Here is a 22574-nt window from a genome sequence, read left to right on the forward strand (position 1 = left end):
ATGCTTTAAAGGTCACCCAGCTGCAGGAGCTTTGTAAAAATTACACTGTAAAATTTTGGTCCTTGGATTAATTTTCTTAGGTGGGATAGTGGCACTGTGTTTATATAATGTCTACTTTTTAGAGAAAAGCATACTAGGGGTGAAATGATACTATCTGGGATTTGTCATAAAATATTTTAGCACAAAAGGCAGGGTGGGGAGTGGGGAAAAGTGGCAAAATCTTGATACTGTTGCTTCTGTGTGGTGAGTCTATAAGGATTGGCTTATTATTCACTTTTTGTTTGAGTATCTCTGAAATTTTACAGAATAAAATATTTAAATCCCCCTGCCCCGAGTCTCTGCAGTCTAACTGGTACCCAAACAGGGCACTTTTCGAGTTAGGCACGAACCTGCCATGAGTGTGAGTAGCGCATCACTCACACAGTGCACTCAAACGCCTCTGTGGGTGAGGGAGACTCTGGCTTGAAGGCGTGATACACACATGTCCTAAGGCATGTCCCAAGCTGCTGTGAGGGCTGCAGTCCCCAACCCCGCAGACACAAATTCCTGGTGCCCTCTCCTCCCAAGACTGTCTGGTTGTTGTTCCTCATGCTTCCGTTGAGGATACAAGCCCTGGCCCCATTTGTGAGCTCAGTGTTGACATAATGAGGGAGAGGTGACTATTTCCAGCTTCCTTATAAGGTTTGGAAATGCTCCACTCGAGGTTATGTAAGTCACATCCACAGTCCCCTCACACCAACCAATCCTTTGTAAGGTGGCACAGGGTTTGCACGACTCACCTTATGCACAAATTGGGTTACTTAAACCACGTGAAGGAGGAAGAGACTTTGATTTCACAGTTAGAAAAACCCCTTATATGGGAGCTCCAAGGTATGTTACACAAAACCACTGTTGAAACTAGATGTCATTAAGAAAAACCATCTGGGTTGTTCTGAAAGCACGAGTCAGCACAGGACACCTGAAATAAGAGGTCCCACCAAATCCTCGGCCCTCCCGTCTCCACCGGGGGTGTGTCAGGCCAAGGCTCCCACCTCAGCCAACAACCAGCCAGCCAAGCCCAATTCTCAAAGAACAGTGCCCGAAAGGACTGCAAATCGGCTACAAATGGTTGTGACAGTCCCTACATGACATCAAATGACAAATCCACACTGATTAGGGCTGTGGGTGGCCCTGAACTGAAGCCTTCCTTGGTTCTGACAAATTCTTCCCTTGTAAGGACTGCAAGCTACAGGCATCAAAATGTCCCCTGGTGATTTAATAACAACTTGTCACACGCTTGCCAAGCATGCTTTACCTAAGGCAACAGGTAGAAATAGGGGAATTAATAAACTTCTCGTCTAATTTGAGTTTCTAATTACTTTTAAGTAAAGCCATAGCCCATTAAAATTTTTTAATTTAGATTTAATTAAATATAAGGAAGCAGCAGCAGTGATGTATGCACACATGGAATGAGAATAAAGCCAATGTGATACAATGTCAACAACCAGCAAAATGGGTACAAGAGATCTTTGTACCATTCTTGCAACTTTCCTGTAAGTACGAAATATTACAGTTAAAACACAAATACTATAACACTCCTGCTACCCCCACATGATTTTTATGGTGGAATGACCACCCAGTTGGCACCGCCCTCGCCCATCTCAACAAATGTGGACCAGGAGGACACTTACCAAAATGCAAGCACAGAGAAACACCTCTGGGTCAGGGTTCCTCCACGTGTGTTCCTTGCAAACAATTTTTTAATGGGTGCCACTTTTTTTTCAGGTTTTTATTTTATTTATTTTTAGAAAGAGGGGAAGGCAGGGAGAAAGACAGGGAGAAAAACATCAATATATGGTTTCCTCTCACATAGCCCTCACAGGGGACCTGGCCTGCAACCCAGGCATGTGCCCTGACTGGGAATCGAACCAGTGACCCTTTGGTTCGCAGCCCACACTCAATCCACTGAGCTACACCAGCCAGGGTGCAAACAATTTTTTAAAGGCTCCAAAAGACAAAACAAAAAACCCAAATAAACATTTCAGGAAAACAACATACCATGTTCTCGAAAATACTGTGTTATTTTGTGTCTCACAAACCTACCTGACCACAGGAAACCCCACTTCCACGACTGTTAAAGCACTTTGGGAAACGTAGGTGGTGAAAAATAGAATACTTTTCTCCAATATTGTAAGTTTTCTTAGAATACACTTCACTATCACAACAAAAAGCATCCAAACTTAGTTTCTGCTATGTTTCACAGACGTTTCTATTTGGTTGACTTGCATGCTAATAGCCACTGGTTGGTCAGGAAATAACTTGTGTTATGTGATTATCTAGCTTCCCCTGACCACACTGGGGTGGCCTATGCCGAAGCCACCATCGGCCACAGCCAAGGAGCCTGCACCCGAGTGTACAATGGAGGTGACGGGTCTGCTGGTGCTGGTGTTTCTGGTGGGAAGCAGCTGGCCCTGGGAACCTGGAAACCAGTCAGGATACCTTTGGCCTCTAAGCTCCCTGACCAGTCTCCTAGCACCAATTCTTGGGTGTTAAGAAGCAAAATGAGCCTGGAAAACATAACAGCACATAGCTTCCAATTTCTTTTAACTTGTTAATGGACTCTTATCTGTCTGTGTTTTTTGTTTTGTTTTGTTTTGTTTTTTGGGAAGGGAGGCTCAAGTCCAAATACTGGGTAATGTGAAGATATGAGAGCAAACATGGGTATCAGTGACGTTAGTACTGTAGGCTGTACTGACTATGTAATGGGAAAGCATGAGTCTAGCTAGAGTCAGGCTGTCTTTGTTCAAAACCTAGCCTGGCCCTTACGTTATTTAACTTCCCTAGGTCTCTGTTTCTTTATCTGTGGAATGGGTCCAATACTATGAATGACCTCGCACCATTGTTCTGTGTAGGATAAATGTGACCATTTGCAAGTCCTTGGTATGTATGGGATCTGCCTACATACAGAGCACTCATTAACTCATGCAAACAAGATAAGGATGTTTGTAAGTTCTATGAATTTAGATGGTCAGGGGTGGGCAAATGGTCTGTCTACACATAAGTCTGTGGCTGCTTTGAGTGCTATGAAGACAGAGTGCAGCAGTTGTGACAGAAACCACACGGTCCCCAAAGTTGAAAACATTTACTATCTAGACTTTTACAGAAAAAAGTCTGTAGTCCACCAGCAATCAACACTGGAGGCAGATAAAGAACCAGTTCTTTTCCCCACAGACATTTTAGGGTCATCTGTCCTTTATTCTGCTTAACCCCTCCATTTATTTATTTATTTATTTACTTACTTACTTACTTATTAGCAAGGGACACCTTTTATTTTTATAGAGAACCTTACACATTTTAAGAAATTTGAGTGGGGTCTCATGTTAAAACTTTTTCTACATTAGACTATTAGCATTTTCAAGCATACAGGAAAACTGAAATAAAGACACAGGAAATGTGTGTATACATACACCGGCCACTCAGATTCAATAATCAGCATTTACTGTAGCTGCTTTATCACATTCATCTATCCAACAATCCATCTTATTTTTAAACACGTTTCAAAGCTAGTTGCAGAGAGTGAGAAAACTGAACCCTAACACATTAAATTTTAATGCCTTGTACTCTTCTATAAAAGTAAAGTTCTCTCTACGGGCACAAGGGTATATACACTTGTATCCAATGGGAAATCAGGAGGTCTGTGCTCTAGACCAGGGTTCAGCAACCCACAGCCCATTTGCTAAAACTGGTCCATTACTTGCGTTACAAAACAAATATCTATTGTTAGTGCCTCAGTTCAGAATCAGATGTACAAGCGTTACCTATGGTGACTTGGTCCACCTGAGCCACACAGCTCATGCTTCCCTTACAACACAAAACACACATCACAGCGTTCTGTCTCTTGTCGGCGGGTAAATCCACGGAGCCCGAGGCCGCCTGCTGGTCTTTCTGTCTCCCCTACTGCAGAGTCCAGTGACCCCAGCTGATGTGTGTGAGTCCACAGCCTGCCTCCCCTCCCCCAAGTCACATCTGTGCATTATGTCAAAACCACATGTGTCCCCAGAGCTTGAAGCAAGAGGTGAAAGATGATCTGAAAGAGGCATTCAGGAAACTGAGCAAGCAGAAATGAAGGATGCCTTCAAGAGCGCTGGACAGACAGGCAGGATTAACCCAGCACGAGGGGCCTTCACCAGTGAGGGCGGCTGCACAGCCACTGCTGCCAACAAGGCCCAGTGAGAAGACTGGGGGCCAACCCAGGAAAATGAGGAACACGCCTCAACGCAGGTCCCAAGACATATCCCTGCATCCAATCGTGCTGCCTATTTTCTTTGGCAGAAAAACTTGTTTATTTGGGGAAAATGAGCCCACAGCATTAATGGATAATGCAGGTGAAGGAACTCTTGGGACTTGTCTCTGGGAGAGGAAATTTGAACAAAAGAAACCATTCTAATTGCTTCAGTTAGTTCTCTTACAAGAAGTCTTTGCCAGCTGTTTGGACCGAGATTAAATCTGGGATGCACTTAGACACACAGTGTCTTTCTGGCAGTCACTGTTGCCTTATTGGAAAATACCGACATCTTTGCACAAAGTCAATCCAACAGAAAACTGCAAATGTTAAATTCTAGAGTGGATGTTGAGGGCAGGGGCTGGTCAAGGAAGAGGTGGGAGACAGATGATTTCTATCGTTACCTACGATAGCAGAATTTCAGAGATGGCATGAAAATCTCACATGAAGCCGGGTTAGCTGTCTGCCATGCCCCCTAAATTGAAACTGTTTGGCACAGGGGAAAGATAATACTTCCTCCAAAGCTCATCATTAATTTCGGGATGTTCAGCATGGCCAGAGTCAGAAGGCCCTCAGTAATTAAATGCATATGGGCTATTATGCTAAACAGATTAACAAGAGACCCTATGATGTGAAGAAGACCTTCCAGAGCTAGGCTTGTAGATCCAGCCAGGTTTCCTCAGAGAAAGGTAAAGGGAACTCACATTCACTAAGTAACCACAAGGTGTGGGTGTTCTGTATGGTTATTCCAATTCACCCACAATTTTGTTCCTTGCCTGTGTGGAGGAAAAATAGGAGGCTGAACTAACGGGTTGATTAGTCTAGAGAGCCCAAATCTCGAGAGCACAGGATGTTACACAAGCAGGCCAGGACTGATAAAAGAGGAAGAAGGAATCTGAGCTGTATCAGGAATATGGAGTCATTCTGGGAAATTATGAAGGAGCCAAGGGCTTGATAGAAAGGAAAAGGTAAAAGCAGTCAGAATTCTGGGTACAGGCATACCTCCTTTTATTGCACTTTGCTTTATTGTGCTTCACAGGTGTTCTCCCCGCCCCACCCCACCCCCCTTTCTAAAGAAATCAAAGGCAAGACCCTCTACCAGCAAAAAGATTACGACTAGCTTTATTGTGGTGGTCTGGAACCGAACCTGCACTACCTCCGAGGTGTGCCTGTCTCTGGTTGTGCTGGAGGCTGGGTGTCCATTAGAAGACCACTGTACCCTTCAAGCCTGGAGAACAAACAGGGCAACAGCGCCTGATCTTAGAGACCTGACCTGGGTGCAGAGAGAAACCACACCTGGGCCTAGGGGTGAAATTTTAAGTTCAAGGGATGAGGTTGCCTCAAGACCTGGAGAGAGAAGGAATACAGTAGTGTCCAAGGGGTGACCACATTGTGTATTTAACACCTGCCAAGTGGACAGTGAGGTCTGTGTTTGAAAACTGATCATGGTTGGATGGTTCATTCCTCAAGGCGCAGCTGTGCCACGAATATTGGTGCACACACACAGCGTGCTGGGCCCCAGGTGCCATCAGCCTGGCTTGGCCCATTCTGTTATCTCCCAGCTTCAGGCCAAGGCTAGATCTGAAGCTACTCAAAGGCTGGTTAACTCCAGGATGAGTCTTCAGAAAAGAAACCTATCACTCACCTTGTGTTGGTCACAAAAAACTTATCCAAGACAATGGCAGCTTCCTAGCTAAGCAACCTTCCCCGTGGAAGCCACCTCGGTTTGTCAGATGGTTATACAGATATTGAGCTGTGGACACAGCGAGCTCCTCTGAGGACTCTCGGCCGTACTCTTTAATCCTTCACCTATGCAAGTAGCGCACTTTATTGGAGTTAGAAATCCTGTGAATTCATTCTGTTGGGAGGCAGGAGTGTGGGCCTGGCTTCACCACCACTCCTATCACCTCGGGCAGAACTGCCTATCTTCTTGGTGCCTCACTTTCCTTGTCTAGAAAATGTAGGGCTGAAACTAGATCAGTCCCTGAAGCTCCAGGAAGGCACTGGTAACAGCTAAATGAGAAAACCACCTAACAGTACAAGTAGAGATGAGAGAGGAACGGGAAGAAGGCTGGACAATGCTGGCGGATAGAGACCAAGGCACTGAAGGCAAAGCTCCGTTCCGGACTCTGGACCTCGGAGGCCAGCCTAGCCTGACACACCGTCTCAGAGGCAGCAGATCTCACCCCACAGCTAGGACTGACTTTGCCTTACAAACATCACTAGTCAACAGTGTCGGCCAATGTCACCCTTAGCTACGGTTGTGTCATCTGCAAGCACTGCGCCTCACAATCTCACAGGACTCTAATCCCAAAGACAGGAGACAGGGAAACGGAGTCCAGCACATCCTCTTCTTTGTCTTCAGGGCAATCAGGACGATTGTAGGCAGCATCCTGTCACGGCTTGCATGCCACCTTTGCACTGGACTTGAGATTCTCAAGAAAAGGTTTTCTTTTTCTTTGTTACTTTTGTAGCTCAGTGTCCAGCAAACAGTAAACCCTTGGCAGACCAAATTTCTCTCTTTCACTCAACAAACACAGATGAACCTTTATTGGCTGAAACGGAGTGGAGGTGAAGATTATGTGAAGGCAGGACATGAGGGCAAGGTGGCAGCAAAATTTTGTAATGTGTATTTTCTTCATTACAGTCAGTTCACTGTGGAATTTTTAGGGAATGCAAAGGAAAGCATTCACCTGAAATGACATCTAGGTGGTAGAATTTAAGAGCATGACAGGCATCAACAGTTGTGTGATGCCTGCTTGCTAATTTGTTATATTCTTTGCCACCGTCTCAATCATTTAAAAAATGATTGGGAAGTAATATTTTCTTATTTTTTTAAACTTCTGATAAAAACAAGTGGCAATATGTGCAGGGTTTAGCAAAATGTTTTTTTTTCCTGCTTTAGTTCAGCACCCCAGAGGGGCAAATGATTAATTTATGGTTTTCATACATTATGGATCTTACATATTAACTAAAAAGCTAGGAGAGCAGCCTAGAATTCTAAAACAAACCTGAAAGATGTCTCATTCTAAACCAACCATGCTTGACAGATGAGGAAAACTAAGGCCAGTGGTCAAGTTTCTTTCTCAAAAGCAGTAGGAGCCAGAATGGGTCCAACACTCTGAGTCCATTGTTCCTGACTAGGAATTACCTACCCAGCTAAAGCCAAATTCTGCCTCACCGTTGACTTTTGGTTTCTGAAAAGCAATCAGAGATGATTCCAGAGCAAGAAAAGTAAATGACGATGTCCAGATATGTACCTACACTACAATTCTCAGGTACCAGATTAAATAAATCAGTAGAAAGGCAGCCAAAGTCAGTCACTTCTCACTCTGGAAATTGTTTCTGACTTTGTCATAAACATTTTAGTGCTATCAGGAATTTTAAAAGTGGGTCAGTGAACCTGAGTTGGGGCTCACCGGCCAACAGATCACGAACCTCCGGACAAGGCTTACACATCACTGACCCTGCAGACTTCCTCCCCCTGGTCCACCTGAAGGCACTGCTGGGGAGCATCCAATCTGTTTCAAGCACCTCCCTATTCTTGGGAACCCCCAATAGGGGTCACAGTAACACTTGCATGGAGAGAGGAGGGAAGGGGAGAACCCAAAGTACCTGCAAGAAAAGAACCTTTGCTCTGTGTGGTCCTTCAGATGAGTGCCTTTCAGGGGAGTCTCATTGATGCACTGTTAACTTTCCAAATTCAACACCACCCTCTCAGCAAGAGAACAGAAGCAAGAGTCTGAGCCCACTTAAAGAGAGAAGAGGCCCTTCCTCTCAACGAACACATCTGCTGGAGTTGGCTGACATCTGGGGACCCACTGTCCACATACCTCTGCTGGTCCACTGTCACCCTTGATGTGCCTCTTGTGTGTAAAGATGCACTACATGCTCATCTGTTCATGTGCATGTAAGCGACAGCCAGCTGTCTCATTCAGTGCTCCATCATGAAAACAGTGATCCTTCCCACGACTGGAGGAAGGACTGTATGCTGGTCTCCAACGGAACTGTCAAGGGCAAAATTACAACCACGTGCAATTTCTATCATGTGTACAGTGCTACTCAAGAGGAAGAGACCTGAGGGAGAGATATCGAGTCCCTGATCAAACCTCAACCTAACCAGTATTCTCCCCTTGAACAGTCCTCACTGTAGTACTCATTCAAGGAAGGGACAGAGGAAGGCAGGCTTGGGGCTACCTACTCTCTTCACTTAGTTGCTACTTCAAAGGACAGACAGCCTTCACGTTTCACTGCAGTAAGTATCAGATGGCTAGAGGTAACAGTGGCGGGGACGGACAGTGAATGTGGACGCCACCTGTTTCATAGACTTAAAAACCAAAGACAAGCTCCAAATGTACAAATGAATAAAATATAAAAGGTAAATTTGTGGCAGAGTCAGAATACATCCTGAGTGCCCTTGAAAATTCATCTTTCAGAGTACTTTTAAATAAGGTTCATTCCCGCATGCTTTTTATCTCACGTCTCTCAAAGAATTCTCTCTGCCCCTCGTTCTCCGCTCAGGAAGGAGAAAACTGTTCCACGGATTTCATCTGTTTGTTTCCTGTGAGCCCTGGAGGAATCGTCCCTGATACTAAGAATGTGCCAAATGTGGAGAGCAAGTCTTAACATCAGAACATTCCAAACTCCCAGGGTGGGACCACTTCAGCTCAAAGGGATTTTACTACTAGGATTCAGTGGAAACGAAATAAATACAAACATACAGACAGCATGGCTCACGGGATGCCAGCGGACAAGCAAGAGACCGCCCAGAAGAGCAGAATGGGAAGGGAAGCCAGGCCTCCCACCGCAGCCCCTCCCACCAGGCCGCCTCCACAGAAGGCAGCAGCTGCAGCTGGCCGTGCTGCAGTGGCCGCCTTGCCTTGCCTTCCCTGTCCTCTATGATAAACTTTAGATGTTGTCAGCTCAGTATGAGCAAGGAGAAAAGCCCACAGGCTTCAGAGTAGAACCAAACATTTATCATCCACTGCTAAGCAAGGCTTCATGGGAAGAACAAGGCACACATTCCACGGGCCGGTCACAGCCTCACTGGTCCATCTCGACAGATTCTGGGGTGACTGCGCACAGAGAAGCAGTCAGTGGTCAGGAGCTTGTAAAACAGACTGAGCACAACAGGTCACCAATTTACCTGCACAATGTAGGTATAGATGCATTTATTCTTTTTAATTTAACTGTTCTACATAGGTAATATATTCATGATTTGTGATCATAACATAAAAAGGTGTGCTCCCACAATGAATGACCCATCCGCTCTGTTCTCTCAACCAACTAGTCACTTGTAACACCTTTTGTAAGTTTTGTGTGTATCCTTTCATGGTTTTTGTGAATATAAATATGCACTCTCCTCTCACCCTTTCTCACAAAAATGCTAGTGTATGATTCATATGTTCTGGACCTTGCTTTTTACCCCCCAGAGATCTTTCCATATTGGAACACACAACTGGCTCATTCCCTTTTTCCACCTGTGCAATATTCCCTGTACAGAGATGGCATGATTTATTTAACTAGTCTCTTATTAACAGACACTTTGGTTTTTCTGAGCCTTTTGCTATTGAAAACCTGTTATAAACAACTTTATATGTCAGAATTGCCTTTACATATTAAGATGTATGTTTACTGCTCTGTAATTACCTGACCACTCTACAGAGAAAGAAGAAGAAAACCTAAGAATTGTAAATCCCATCTGAAATCATGACAAGGTCCTTCCAGAGCAAAAACACGGTCATGGGGAAATGAGATTTTGATTCTGTATGATGCATATCTGGGGGGAGTGAGGCAGAGTTCAATTATTTCGGCTGCCCATTCTCCATCCTTGTCTTCCTCCTGCTCACCTTCCAGAAGTCTCACCCCTATTCATCCTTGGGACCATTCAGGCATCTGCCGGTTTAAGAAATTCTGACAGCATTCTATCTCACAGAGGAGGGACACTGTGGCAACATGGTGACAGTGAAGTGTCTGGTGCCACCTCAGAGGGCAGAAAGTAACCCTCTCCTTCCCTGGTCATTGCCTGGACCTGAACCCAGAGGTGCAGCTGGGGGTAAAGCCACACAGAGCCATCTGCATCCCCAGGGAAGCAAGGCTGAGCTGCTGCTGGCTGGTCCCTCTGGTCCCTCAGTCATAGCACAAGTCCCAGGTGAACCCCAGAGGTGAGCAGCAAAGCAGGACCCCTCAGCAGAGCCCAGGGTGGAGCCTAGCAGGCTGTTCCAGGCCTTTTCCAGCCACTGCCTCCAGCAAAGGAGCAGGAAATTCAAGACTGTCCGTGGAGCTGACTCATACTCTTTCCACAGGCATCCTGATGGTTCTATTCTAAGTTTACCAAGGGGAACATGCCTCAGGCAGGCAGAAGCAGAGCAGCTCAGTGAAATGTTGAGGCTGGGACCTCAATAAGCATTTCCTCCGTGACAGGCCAAGGTCCCCCTAGAAGGGCTAAGAAAGGTAAAGAACGGAGAGACATCTTCTCATAAATATCAGCTGAGTCGAGTGTCACGAACACCTCTTTTCAGCTGTGCACATGCATCGTCACCTGTGTGTGCAGCATGACGGGCTGAATTACCCTGGGGCTAAAGTCACACTACTGCATATGAAATATACTTGTTGAGACCCTAGCTGGAATATATCAAAGCATTTTTTAAACAAACTAGAGAAAACTGAATATGGATTTGATATTAGATGATATTAAGGAATTACTGTTAATTTTCTTAGATGTGATCATGGTAATGTGGTTAGATTTTAAAAGTCTTTCACACTTAGTGGTACATACTGAAGTCTTCATGGATGAAATGATGTCTGGGATTTGTTTTAAAACACTCCAGCCCACCTTCCCGCCCGTATAAAAACGTGTGTGTGTGTACGTGTGCGTGTGTGGTGGGGCAGAGAAAACATGAGTAACTACTGGGTGAGGAGCACGTGGTGTCCAGTGTGCTATTTTCTTCACCTTTGGGAAGTGTAAAACATTTTATAACAAGAAAACAGGCTGTTATGATAGCCATGTGCCACTGAGAGACCTCACTGCTGATCAGAATGGACAGTCCAGCCCCTACGCGTGATGCCCTGGCCCCAGATGACCACACCAAAGCAAGTCAACCACAGAAGGAATTGCACCAGATTTTTCATCCTGGTTCTCAAATTTGGTTGCACAGTGGAATCACCTCAGAGGGAGCGTGCATGCGCGTTTAAATTGGTTCTTGATTTAATTGTGTGGGGTACAGCCTGAATTTCTGGATCTTTCCAAAGTTTCCTAGATAATTCTAATGGACAGTCAAGTTCAAGAATCAGTGCCCCGGGAACTGCAGAGTGGTGTGGGAAGAAGTCAGGGGTAAGTGTGCAAGGACAGGGGCAGCTGGATGCCCTCTGCCCCTGCCTATAACCCCCCTTGGCCCAATTATCTGGCTCCCCAGGGCCCCCAGCCTGGGGTACAGGCCAAGCTTCCTTGAATTACTGGTGCAGTCAAAGGATGACACTAGAGCTACAGTGAAAACCAGGAACTTGGCAAATAGATTAAAACCGGAAGTGGACCCACTTCAAATCCAGATGGGAGATGACCTGTTATCAATGTCAGGACTGCAGTTCATATCAAGCATTCCATTGGCAGCTCCCTCTCCCCCACTTGAGCAGTAGGTGCCAATGTGGTTAATTACACAGAAAGGCTCCTGTTTTAAGAGGCTGAGGGGTCTCGGGGGACTTCGTTTGTTACAGCTGCTGAGTGCCGGAGCCCCACCAGCTGGCCTTATTCAGAGCACAGAGCAACTGGCTATCACCCTCTCAGGAACACAAGCCTCACCTCACCAAGAGTCAAGGGAATTTTCCTGCAGCAGGTGGCACTTTCTGATGTACAACTGTGGGACTCTGCCCACTTTCTTGTGGCTTTGGGGTTAATTTTGATGTCATTCCCAGGGCCTAGGGAGGGGTAAGGGGGTTTGCATCTGTCGAGGCCCTCCCTCCATATGTGGCTCCTCTGACCTTCCTTCCCACCGACCCTGAACTGCAACTGTGTTCCCATTTTACAGATGAGAGGGACAAGGCCCAGGCAATCCTAGTTATGACCCCACAGTCAATCACACAACAGGGAGTAGAACCAGAGTTTGAGCCACATCCTCCGAGATAAGCACCAGGATACACTGAACACAGCACCTCTCATTTCCACCTGCAGGAAATAATCCAAAGGTTGCTTGGTGGCCCAGCTCTCCTGGATGAACCTATTAGTCATCAAGAGCCTGAAGATACAAAACCCTTGAACTTCCTTTTTCGTCCATCACTTTCCATGAGGACATGCATTTTCCCTCCACCTTCAGGAAGCTGACTGCTACCTCAGCCACTCAGCAGTCGACATGGAAGGGGCAGTGCTTCTCACACGCCCAACTTTACAGTCTTGGCTGAGGACACTGACCCAGGGCCCCTCCCTCAACACACTCACACGTTCGGGTCGGATTCTGTGTATCACAAGGCACAGACCTGGAATGCAAGTCAACCTTGGTCCAGAGCCAGGCTTTGGCCTCACTCCCCAGACATACAAAACCTGCTGCTGCCACAGGCCCCGTCAGCACAGACACAAACCCCAAGCGCCAAGGCCAGCTCGGCTACAGGTGTTACTTAATCACAATAAGTGCAAATAACATTAATTTTTTTTTACTTCAAAAACAGAACCTTGTATCTCAGTAAATGTTGCCCATTCACCCCCAAACGCCTGCCTCTAAAGCTTTTGCCCAGGAAACTCTGTTCCAAAGGTGCTGTCCCAGCTGCCTGGGACCCTTCTTCTGTAACCTCTCAGGGCTAGTCCTACAATAAATGAGCCAGCCATTAAAATAAAAAGAAACAAACACCCATGCTTACTTTTTAGCTAAGTACTCATTTTTAACTTGCAGCGGATCCATCACCAAAGCTTATTTTCAACTTAATCATCAAACTTAGGTCTGATGATCTTAAGGTCATTTCCAAACTTAAATTTCACCTTCACAATTTAAATACTTAACATGACCATCTTTTCTCTTCTGAAGAATTCCAAAAAGTCTTCTGATTCTGAAAATGTTCCGAGCAAATGGATGGGACAGCTTCTGTGCCCGGCACCTCCTGAAGTGAGGTCACGACTTTGAAAGATACAACGCTCAAATACAAAGGAACATACTCAAATACAAAGGGATGTATTCTGATATGTTTGCCTTTACAACAAAAAACCCAGGCCATGTGATCAGATCTTCCAGTACATTTTGTATAAGACCATCAAGCAGCATTAAGTGGCAGTAATGATAATCAAAATGAAATGCCAGGTGACATTTACCTGACGTGCCAAGTACATTGTGCCCTCGCATGTCTTCTTGAATTCTCACAGCAGCTCTTTGAGACAGGAACTGGGAGTACCCCCATTTTACAGCCCAGAGCAAGAAGAACCCCACCTCTGCCACCACTGAGAAGTAGAACCAAAGGGCATTCTCACTCAGGGCACAGAGCTCTTAACCCCTCTGCTCAAGCCGGAACCTCACCAGGTAAGCCTGCCACCTCTGGAGCTGTGCTTTCTGCATCGACACAACAGCTGCAGGGCACCCTGGAGAGGCACAGGGACATCTTCTGAGACAGCCCTGGCCACAACAGCCACATGGGAGGCAGGTGCTGCAGCACGCAGCACTTCAGAAGCCATGGGAGAGGGTGTCCTTCCAGCAGAGCCCACAGGCGCTCCCAATTCTCAGCTCAGCGGCTGCAGTGCCCAGGCCCCAGTGAAGCACCCCTACACTGTCGTGTCCCAGCCTGCACCGGCAGGCGTGTCGACAACCAACACAAGTGCTGAATAGAACAACGTGCACGTGGACAGCACCAGGCAGTGCAGAGTGACACCCAACGTTAAACACTGGGTTCTGCAGTCGCACCCCGAGTTGCACTCTGCACCCCATCGGTTTCTAGCTACAAGTGTATCTTTTTAACTGGTCTCTCCATCTGTTAAACAGAAAAACAATGGCACCTGCTCTGAGGTATCTTTGAGTTTGTGATGCCAACTAACTGTATATGTAATAACGCACATGGCACAGAGTCAGCACTTAATAAAGGCCAGTTCTTGTGTAGATTATTCCAGTAAAGGTTCGGTGTACCACGGACAGCAGTGTGGACATAACATGTCAAAAGTACCACATACCTCGGGACAGAACCCTGCCGTCCCCAGCACAGCTGCCCAAGCAGATAAGTTCCACCACGTGGTATCCTTTGGTAAATGATAACGAAACAACCCAACAGGTTCTTCCGGGACCTTGGAAGCTCCTCCTCACAACAGGGGCTTTCAAATGCCAGTGGATTCCCCCACTTTTCCCCTGAAATGCCACCCCAACATCAGGAGGGGGATTGGTTCCGGACCTCTGTACTTCCCAGAGCAGGGGTTCCCTAAGCTTCACACCCACCTTGTGTTCTCCCAAGGTGTGTGCATGTTCGAGTGACCACCCCAAAGGGCAGGGGACACAGGCTTGTCTGAAATCCTGGCTTTCCAGGCCTATCCGGGTAGTTCTTGGGCTGACAGCTACTGGAGTCTGATCTGAGGGCAGAAGAACAATCTAAACAATAAAACAAAACAAAAAGCCCCTCTAGAAGACACCACGCCTGCAGGTCCTGTGCTGGCAGAAGGGAGAGTTCTGAATTGGGGTGGGTGGGGGAAGGCTTCCAGGAAGGAGACTGGTCCACAAAGCAGGCTATGGCAGGGAGGGGGTGGGCAGGAGGAGTGCTTTTGAAAGCATTTTTTAAAATTCCTGCTGCTGCTGCTTATTAAGTTATTAGCTCTAGCCTAGAAGTAGGCTGTCCCACCCATTGCCCCAGGCAGTCTGCAGTTAGAGCCTGGCCACTACCTAGTAACAGGCCACCTGGGAAAGGGGCCTCCCCCACCCTCCCTGCCTCTGGGAATGTATTTGCTCAGAAGCCGCATCGGCAGCTGACCTCCAGCAGAGACTAGCCGCTCTGTCCCACAGAAATGTGACGTGAGCCCCACATGCATGTGCTGAGTATTTTAGTAGTCACATTTGAAAAGTAATAAAAACCAGGCAACACTAATTAGAACGATATAGCTGACATAATCCAATACATCTACAATATTTTCATGTCAACAAGTGATCAAAATGAAAAGAAATACTAATGAGGAATTTCACATTCTGTTTTCTTCATAACAAGGCTTCGAAATCCGACCCACACTTGACACTGGCAGCACAGCTCAGCTCGCACTAGTCTCACTTCAAGTGCAGGGCAGTCCAGGCGGCCAGTGGCTGGGGTGCCGGACAGTGCGGGTGCTCGAGCAGCAGGCCAGCACCTGGCGCAGTAATTTCCAATCCCGTCACCTGAGTTGCCAAGGGAGGAGGGACGGTGCCTTGTGCAAAATAAGACATCCCAGCCCCACCTCAACAGGCCTCAGTAAAAGGCAGCTGGCTTCCTTCCAAGTTCCGCTGCGGCACAAGCCGCCACCCACGCAGCCAGTCCCCACTGCCTCTCTGCAAGATTCATACCAGAAGGCTCACTTTTAAAAAATAACCCACCAGCGTGGTAGCTTGGGTTCTGTGAGCACAAGTAGGAGATCCAAGAAAGTCTCCTAGAGGCAAGTGGGCTCACTGGGCGGATGAGCAGAATGCCCTGGCCTACTTACCTGAGCCAGTCCACTTGTCTGTCTGGCCTAAGCTTGGCCCAAGCCTCAGCATGGCTTTTCCCTTTTGCTCTGTGTGTGTGCAGTGGTGAGCACCAAAGGCACTCTAATTCCCTCATTTGTGAGAGGAAGAGGGAAGGTAAGGAAGGGGCCCTGTTTATAGTTGAAGGATGTTGTGAGAACAAATCATGGCCCAATAAGGGGTATTTCCAACTCTTCAGAGGGGCAGAGACATTTCTGGAGCTATTATTCCCCTGTGGATATTCAGTAGGGCGTTTAAGATTTCCTTAAACAGGGCCCTTCACAGCTGTCACTTTATCTCCCTCTGACTCTGGCCAGAAAGAAGCCGCCTTTAACCTGGAGGAGGTGGCTGAGAGTGCCTGTCAAACCCACTGCAGGTCACTCTTCACCGTTACCTGGGTTTCCCATGTTCTGGGATAATAAGTCTTTCTGGTTTAGCCTTCCTTGCTGGGGCGCCAAACTGAAATCTCTCAAAGGAAAAGTCTGACACGCCAGTATGGAAAAGTTCTCTTATCATTTGGAGAAAATAATTTAGGGCTGGGTAGATAAACATGTACAGGAAATACTTCTATAGAGGTCTTGATCCTCTGAAGATTAATAACCCACGGAACTGGAGACCAGCCTCAAACTCGGAGGAAATAGGCAAGTTATAAAAACAGGAAGAACGGGAAGTTTATTTTTGGATGAATATTTGTTCTAGTGAAGCTCTCGATACTGACAAAAACCTTGATCTGCAGGTCATTTGCTGCAGCTGAGCAGCTGCAGCGCATGTTTCCACAAGCTGTCCCACCAGAGATTTCCGGGTCTTTCTGGAAAGGGCCTCGCCCCACTCCTGCAAAACATCTGCCTCGTTGCCACTGGCTCAGGGACTCCTTTCTCCTTTATTCCTGTTGCTGAGTAGAATTCCCCAACCCAGCCAGAAGCCTCAGCCGTCTCCCACCACCCCTTCCACCTTCACCCCCAGTGCCCAGTGCCGGCCGCCCTCTACCAGGTGCGTCAGCTGCAGCTCTTGGATCTGCCGCATCTGTTCCAGCATGATTGGATGCGCCTCCCTCCATGCACGCATGCCAGCCTCCCCTGTGAGGTCTCACCTGCCTCTCACAACCCCCGCCACCATGCCTTCCGTGGCTCCCCACTGCTTCTAGAATAAAAATCAGATGTTCTATAGTTTGACAGACAGAGCTCTTCACAATCTGGCTCAATCCACCTTTACAGCCCCGCCTCCATACACAGGAGCGGCTACAGGATTTGCAGCACCCAGTACAAAATGAAAATAATCTATGGGGCCTTTGGCTCACAAACTGAGAATTTCAAGGCGGCAGCAGCATAAACCAAGTGTGGAGCCCTTCTGAGCATGTGGCCCTATGTGACCACGCAGGCTGCACACAGCTGAAGCAGGCCCTTGCCACGAGCCTCCCGAGGCCCGAGCCTCCCGAGGCCCGGCCCCAGAAGGCAGCCAATGCCACTCCTCCTGGGAGGAACGCTGCTCACCTGCCCTCACGGAAACCCACCCCGTCTCTCAACGATGACTTCAAGACAAGGAACTCAGCTTCCACCCTCTCAAACAACCCAGTCAGACATCCCTTCCACGGAGCTCTCGGGTCCGATTTAGTGTAGGGTTAGTCATTCACCTATCTCTCCTCCACACCTTAATCAGAACAAGAGTCCCAAGGCCTTGGGTCCGTTGCTGAGTCACTCTGTGCCCTCTCCTCCCTCCTTTTGTGAACAAAGCTTGGTACACATTAGGTCTGCTATAAATTTCCATTCAATGGCAACTAGAAATACTGCTCTTCACTTCTAATGGCCACTTACAAAGCCTCCTACGACCTTGCCAAGTGACCGGATAAAGGGAAAATTAAAAATTCCCTGAAGATCTTGCTTTTACATAAGAGTTCGAAGCCCGAGTCCAGTGAAGACTGAATACACAATGAGCCTGAGGGCATCTAAACAGGAACTTCCATTAACCGTCATTATGAAACCTACTGGCCAGACACAAAGGCTGCCCATGTTGACTTTGGCAGTGACTTCACAGGTGGCCTAGCTGGCACAGTGGCAGTAATCTCCCCACCTTCCTGGACACTGCCAGCACCATGGAGGGCATGGTAGAGGGCTGGGGAACTACAGAGCCAGCATGGCCCTCTTCCCCCTCCTCCCTCTGATAGAGGGGTAGGCAGAGCCCAGAGAGGAAGACAGTGATCAATGTTCTCTATTGCTGCCTCGGGAACGTAGTATAAAGACAAGAACCTTGGGTTTTCTTACCTAAAAACTTTAAATGAGATCTCGTTTCCCTTGATGTTCCTTTTGAGCAAAGAAGCAGAATGAAGTGGGAAGCAGAAGAGATAAATGATTACTGCTACCTCCTAAATGGGGACCGGCTTTATTATTCTTTAAGAGGAAGAAAAACATTGGAAATCCCAAATAGCTTCCTAAATGTTCCGGCACAGTTGATTTTTCCAGCAATTGTCTACTGATCACGCTCCTGGGAGACAGGGAGGCAGAGAGGGAGGTGATACTGGATCAGAAATCGAAGGCATTAACTACAAGATCTTCACTGAACTAAGTCAAGGAACCTGCCTCCCACAACAGATGTCCAGTAACAGTAACACCACCAGTGCCAGCAGCGGCAAACGTTTCCCGAGCCAGTCCTCACCAGGTAAGGGCTGGGTCAGCTACTCTCCATCACATCTCTCCTGGCACTGGGGCAGTCTGTACTTTCCTTGTTGACTGGTTTCCATGCTTACTGTGCAGCCACCCCATGAGAATGTAAGGTTACCTGTGATCACCCAAGACCCGGAACAGTGCTGTCAACCTAGGAAGGTCTTTAGGTCATCACGAGCTTGTCAAAAATGTTGTCTCCATCCACACAGGACGGTCCTCGTTTCAGAGAGGAGAAGTCCGGTGACAGGCTATGGCTGTCTGTCTGAGGAAGGGCATTTCAGATGTGGCTCTTGTACTTAGGGAACTCTGCTGTTTCAGAAGTCCTGGCCAGAAAGGCATCTTCTAAAATGCCCACTTCAGAAGGCTCACTTTCCCTGCGGCCCATCACCCAGCAAACAATTCCTGCGCATGGGCTCCTAAGGAGCTGGGGGGTTTTTGTTTTGTTTTATTTTTTAGTTGAAGCTGGTTTTAATGTTACAGAAAAATACTTTTGATTGTGAAGTATTTGGTGAATACCATTAAATTTCTAAAACCTCAAGAAAAGGGTCAGCGGACTCTTCTACTGTGACAAGGTAATTTTGCGGGGAGTGTCCTAAATGCTCTCTTTGTGTGGTGGCGGGGTGTGGTAGGTGTTCAGTCCACAGTGGCCGCCTCGGTTTTAGTCACAGAACACTGAGGACAGAGATTCCACAAAGGGCTGTGGAGCAATCTCCGCCTTAGTCTCTATTTACCACTTGGGTGGTGCTTTCTCTTTAAGAAATACAGTTGATGCTCTCCAGCTACCACCACCACAAAGGCAGTATGAACTCCCTCTAACAGAGGCTTCTGATTTTCAATCTTACAATCTGTGAACCTGATAGGGTAGTTTCTGCATGAAATAATGGTGAGCACATCCAGGTCGTAGTTTACTCGACCAAGAGCCACAGCTAAATATATTCACTTCTGATATCAATAAGTGAAAACAATACAAAAATTTCAAAACACAATGGTAAATGACTCAAAATTATTTTTGAAGTATTTTGGATAGATTAGATAATGTGCATATGCAAACACCGGAACATTAATACTATATAGCATTTCATTAAACAGAATCAGAAACATTAACACTATGCAATACAGAATACATATTTTAACCTAAATATACATACATATATGTATGTTTAGGTACAAGGAGAGTTTATAAACATGGAAGAACGAGGGAGGGCAAGTATCTAAAAGCCACCACGAGGTAGCAGTGGGGCTCTTGTCACACAGACTCTGCCAGGTTTCAGTGCGCTGCACACTGGCCTCAAGGAACCAGGCCAGCGCCTCACCCACGAGCTGTGCTCGGCCCCTTATTTTAATACAACATGTCTGGGGGAGAAGTTCAACCTGAGTGAATCCAGAGCTTATGAAACTCGGAATCTGAGCCCTCAAGGTAAGGATCGCGTGTCTCCCATTAGGGGCAGAGCCAAAGACACTATCGGTGCCCAGCAAATGGCTGGATGGGTAGATGAGGTAATGCCAGCCCAGGGTGCCATGTGGGCAGGCTGCCCCGCCCGGCCCATGCTTGCCTCCCAGCTAAGGTACCTGGCTCCCACTCCATCTAGGCAGCGTGCACATCGGCCAAGGCCCATGGACTCGTGACTCCGTATTTGGCGATTTCTTGAGCCCCCAGCAAGGACCCTTCCTGAACACCTCTACTGTTTGCCTTGGTGAGGGTGACTGGGCCAGGGACCTAGCCTGGTCTCCTCACTGGAGTGTTTACCATGTACTCTTAGGGGCTGTTTTCAATGGGCCTAGAAGTCCCTCAGTCCTCTCCAAAGACTCTACCAGTGTAGACAAGGGACCAAAACCAGGGGGTGGAGGTAAGAAGGCAATTCTTCCCCCCCAAAACACACACACACACACACACACACCTGCTGTTCTTGATGACTTCCTAGGTACTCAAAGCAAAACCCAAACACTGAGCATGTGATCCATTACTACAAAATTACATATTATATAACATATTAGTATTATAATATTAATTATTTAGACTATATTAGCCCACCCTCTCCCCATTCTCCTTGGCTTAGGAGTAAACTGCTGTCCCGGGCAGCAACCAGCTCAGCCTGTACCTCCAGGCTGTGGGCAAACCCTCTGCGGGAGCCATTTCTGGCTCAGGAGGTGGAGGGGGAGATTCTGCGTTTCTAACTGCTCCCCAGGGATGCTGGCCCCGCAGAGGCAGCTGCGAGCACTCAGGCTCTAGGAATCCTGGCTGGCCAGGCCTGTCTCCTCAGCTCTAGATTCTTGGGCCCGCATCCCTCCTCTTTCCCCTGAAGGACAGGAGGCCCTTCGCCAGCCTCAGGAATCCACTGGGGAATTCTCCCATGTTCTCACCCCAGCAGATGCCTCATCCCCATTCCAGACAAGAAACCAAGAAAAATCGTCTTCCCCCACCCCCACAAGGGAACCTTTTGCCTTGGGAAGCAGTCTTTCCTTCGTACACTAAAAATTCTGAAGACATCCTCTGTTCACAATTAAGAAAGAATAATTTTGTTACATTACTTTCCTCTTACCTCCCCCAAAAAAGTGCATTAAGGGGAGGGAAGGTGACTCACAGTTTTGAACTTTGTGGAAGGAAGAGGAGAAAGAAACACAGATTCTTTGAGAACATAACACACAAAGTCCAAATTTAAACTTTGTTCTAGTTTAAACATCACAGTCCCCATAAAGAAGTATCCAAAACTGTTTTACTTGTCAAATAACAAATTTCTAAGATTTAAAAGTAGAGAACATTCTCCACCCTCCCTAATACACACCTTAAAGAAATCGCACATTTTGTGCCTCCACCTCACGGGAGGGGAATGCCAGTACCCTCTCATTGTTCAAGTAATGTGACAAAACAAACAATTAACCAGAAAGTCTGGCAAAGTTCTCAGCAAGGTACAAGTTCAGACAATAACTGAAGGTATTTCTTTTTGGTACAGAAATGGAGTTGCTCGAACTTGAATGCACAGATTTCGAAGCTGGAAATTCTGCCAGAGTAAAACTGCATTAAAACGGGGGGTGGGGGGGAACCACCCATAAACCAACATTTTTTAAATCTGGAAAGTAGTTTGAAGTGTTTAAAACAGGTAAGCAAAAGGATAAATACAACAGAGATCACCACTGCTAACAAAGCAATGTGCCCTGGCGGGGGGCGGGGGGTTCTTGGTTGAGCAAAGCTGAGGAGGAATGCCTGGATACACATCACCTCCTCCCCCTGTTCAGACTCATCCTGAAATCTGCAAAGTCCAGAACCCTCATGGAAGACTCTAACACCTACAAAAATGCCTGATGGTCTGAGCAGAGGGGCCATAATCCTGTTCAGAGAGGATGGCTGATGAGCCAGATGAGGCAAAATAAAGGAGAAGTGTTTCCAGAAATAACTGAGGCTGCACCTGGACCCAGCCCTTTGCCACAAGATCATGTGGCAAAACTGAAAGAACTCTATCACCAGAGGCCAGCAACTCTGCTATGGAAATCCCCACCCCAGGCTCTGGACTCTGTTTCCTCTGTTCAAGGTCAAAGAAAGGCACTCCTGGCTGCAACCTGGCCAGGAGTGAGGCAGCAGTAAGTGCGGTGTGGCCCTACCTGTGAGCAATGAAGACAAAGCAGTCAGGAGAGGCAGCCAGAAGAGGGGTGGGAGTGGGGGACCTATAGAGATGCAGGTGGTCGTCAGTACAGAATCTGGATCCAGAATGCCCGAGTCCAAATTCAGGCGCTTTTTGAGAGCAGTACGACCTGGGGCAAATTACTTAATCTCTCTGTGCCTCTGTAAATGGAACAGTACTTGCTTTACTAGGCTGGGATGATTAACAAAAAACATTTTGAACAATAGTGGCCCCATGTAAGCACTATTTAAGTTCTGCATATCTATTTTTTTCTGTGTTTTCTAAAATAAGCCATATTAGTTTTATCACCAGCACATTGATTGCTTTACTCCCACACAGGCCCCCTCAGCCCGTCAACTCATCACTCACGAGCTTTGGCCCTTCCTGCCAAATGGCACAA

At 47.1% G+C, this 22574-nt stretch overlaps 1 protein-coding gene across 1 annotated transcript in view; it reads right to left on the reverse strand.

The window, feature by feature from the left end:
- Positions 1 to 22574, reverse strand: part of SPRED2 (sprouty related EVH1 domain containing 2) — a 109245-nt gene that overhangs the window by 49938 nt on the left and 36733 nt on the right. The window lies entirely within an intron of this gene.

The sequence above is a fragment of the Phyllostomus discolor genome, chromosome 6 (assembly GCF_004126475.2).
Source record: "Phyllostomus discolor isolate MPI-MPIP mPhyDis1 chromosome 6, mPhyDis1.pri.v3, whole genome shotgun sequence".
Taxonomy (NCBI): Eukaryota; Metazoa; Chordata; class Mammalia; order Chiroptera; family Phyllostomidae; genus Phyllostomus; species Phyllostomus discolor.